This window comes from Sinocyclocheilus grahami, unplaced genomic scaffold, assembly GCF_001515645.1.
Source record: "Sinocyclocheilus grahami isolate Dianchi unplaced genomic scaffold, SAMN03320097.WGS_v1.1 scaffold1156.1, whole genome shotgun sequence".
Classification (NCBI taxonomy): Eukaryota; Metazoa; Chordata; class Actinopteri; order Cypriniformes; family Cyprinidae; genus Sinocyclocheilus; species Sinocyclocheilus grahami.
The window spans coordinates 536,252-539,393 of record NW_015506335.1 but is presented as its reverse complement, the minus strand read 5'-3'; the positions used below and the strand labels follow the sequence as shown (position 1 = coordinate 539,393).

The following is a 3,142-nucleotide window of genomic DNA, read 5'->3' as shown; positions in this document are numbered from 1 at the left end:
ATAGACCATTTATCTTGTTTCAAATGTTTATTTTGTCATTTGCTACATTCAGCAAAGTAAACCAAAAAATTGAGGGGTGATTCTCAAAAATATGTATTTTCTGCAAGCTTTTTTTCAAGATAAATATAAATGTATTTCCAAAAAAGGACTCCAAAACTCCAAAAGGACACCAAAGAACCAAATGATTAGATGGATAGCCTAAATGTCCTAATTCAGATGGGCTAACGTTACCTGTTTTTTTTTTATGGTATATCAAAAAGTGTATATTTTTTAAATGTGATTGTTGGTACATTTTACCAGTTTTTACCATACTTTCAAAACAAAAATTAAAATAGGAAAAATATGCAATATGAAAATAATTGAAGACAAAATGTGTTTTACTGAGAAAAAAAACAAGATTTGGTTTTTAAAAAGCCTTTTTCCAAAAAGTACATCTGGAAAAAGGGGGGTCGTCTTATAATCAGGGTCGTCTTATATTCGGGCAAATACGGTATGTGTGTATATATGTAAATAGCTTTTTTACATTTTAGAGAAGTCAAGTTGCGATACCGAACAGGACCACATGGTGATGTCAAAAAAACCCTAAACCAACCGACGGCTGACTGCATATATCTACAGTACACAGATCCATTCAGAATAACTAAACAGCAACATACACTCCAAAAAACGCTGGGTTGTATTTTCAACCCAAATGCTGGGTTGAGACCACTGGGTAAGGACGTTGGATTTTTTTAACCCAATTTTGGGTTGAAAATTGGTCTTGATCTATAACCCAGCAGCGCTGGGTTGGGAATGCGGACATGAAAGAGAGCATGCACGTCACGTTAACATCGGACGTATCTCGACGACACCAGTGCGAGAAGCCACCATTTTCTCAGCGTTTTCAGATGGAAGTGAGTGCGAGTGAAAGACGGTTTATGGTAAGTAAAGATTAAAAATGTAAAGTCATCATTCATTGTTTGAGTCCGGTAGTATCTTGAGATTTCATGGAAGGTGGAAATATTCTGAAAAGAGCTTATATTGAAGAATACGTGGACGCGGTCTTAACAGCCTCTTTTACTGAATGGAAGAGGTGTTTTTAATATAACGTCAGTGAGTGTCTTATGTCATGTAATAATTTACTATTACAATATGTACATTTCTGAGGTGTTAAGAGAGGGTTATTAACATATTTACATGTTAATTCATTATCTTTTTTTTCTGCGGTTAAATTCAATGTAGTTTCCTAAAAGAAACAGCGTTATGTAAGTTAATAAAGACTAGCCTAATTATTTTGAGGCTGATGAAGTGATAATTGTTAAAAGTAATGTTTTGCATGTTATATTTCAGACATGTTGAGCTTTTGTGTCTTCATTGTGCCGGGAGTTAACAACACAGAACCCTGTTTGTGTGAAGAGGCGATTTTCTCAGCTTCTTCAGAAGAGAGGGAAAGACGGTTAAGGCAAGTAAAGTTCATAATTCCATCATGTTATCAATTTTTTTTTTACTAAGAGTAAAATAATGTTTGTTTTTGTAGATGTTGGAAGCCAGAGGCATAGGAGAGCATCATTCTTTTGAGATTGATGTGAGTTATATTTAGAAAATGTTGTCTCCTGCCTGTTAACCTCACATTTTGATGCAACAGCAGTATTATTACGTGTTCATATTTTATGTAAACCATTGATGTCTCTGTTTTTCATTGCAGAACTCAAACCAACTTTGGAGTTAACGACACGGAACCCTGCTTGTGTGAAGAGGCGATTTTCTCAGCTTCTTCAGAAGAGAGGGAAAGACGGTTAAGGCAAGTAAAGTTCATAATTCCATCATGTTATCATTTTTTATTTTTTTCTAAGAGTAAAATAATGTTTGTTTTTGTAGATGTTGAAAGCCAGAGGCATAGGAGAGCATCAATCTTTTGAGATTGATGTGAGTTATTTTTAGAAAATAAATGTTTCCATTGTCACCTGCCTGTTTACCTCACATTTTGATGCTGCAACACTATGATTACGTGCTCATATTTTATTTAAACCAATGATGTCTGTCTTTTTCATTGCATACCTCAAACCAACTTTGGAGTTGTCTGATTTGGAGAGTCATCATTCTTGGTCTTCCTTTCTTAAAGGAATAGTTCACACAAAAAATAATAATTTACTTGCCCTCATGTCATTCCAAGCTTATAAGACTTTTGTCTATCTTTAGAACACAAAGATATTTAGAATTTTCTCTCATCATTTTTTGTTAATACATTGAAAGTCTAGATAATCAGTATTTTCAAGCTTAAAAAATACAGAGTTATTGTAGAAGTAATCCATGCCAATATTTATATATGAATACATCTTAAATTATATCATAGTGCACATGTCTGTTCAGAAGAAAATACTGGTCTCCCAGACTTGCAATAGAGGACAACAATTAAGAGAATATTAAATATATTTATTTGTGTTCCAAAAATTAGCAGAGTTTGAATGGGTTTGGAACAACATGGGGCAGAATAAATTATGATCATTTTCATTTTTTGGTGAACTAACCCTTTAAAGAGCAGCCTTCCACGTACATGAAAATTTGTGAGGTATGTGAATGTCCGAATGCTGGTCAAAGAGGAGAATGTCCTTTCCCCCAAACTGATGCACCAGTGGTTTTAAAGGAGGAGGCTACCCTGGATAATGTAAAAGATGTCACATGCCTTTGCTGTGCTGATGGGGCTTCTTCATGACTACATCAATTATGCTAAAGAGATCATGAAAATTGGCAGTGATGCCTGATCTGTATTCATGGACTATGAAACAAACTGTAAGTGTATAATTTGTTAAAAAAAAAAAATGTTAAATGCTTGTTCTGTGTTGTTTAGTAGAAATGGAGTTTACACTCTGTCATTCATACACATGCTCACATTCTTTCACACATATGTTTCTGATAAATGTTATACTATCAGTGTTAATGTTGTGGTTTATTTACTGTCATGCTAGAATAGTTTGTAAAGAACTTAACTAATTGTACAACTATTGTATAATAGTGTTTTTGTATAATATTTTTATACAATATATAAAATTTACCAAAAAAAGTCAAATTTGATCTTAAAAGTTATTTGTTCAACAAATGTTCAAATTCTTCATTTATAAACTCTGTAGCTGTTAACGCCATACTTTTCTGCATTTCTTCTTAC

At 33.4% G+C, this 3,142-nt stretch overlaps 1 long non-coding RNA gene across 1 annotated transcript in view; it reads left to right on the top strand.

The window, feature by feature from the left end:
* The window catches only part of LOC107567408 (uncharacterized), a 13,818-nt gene extending 11,369 nt beyond the window's left edge, over positions 1-2,449 (top strand). Inside the window, exon 3 of the long non-coding RNA XR_001606641.1 lies at positions 2,438-2,449. This is a non-coding gene — a long non-coding RNA (uncharacterized lncRNA). The remainder of the gene's footprint in view (positions 1-2,437) is intronic.
* Positions 2,450-3,142: the final 693 nt, after the last annotated feature.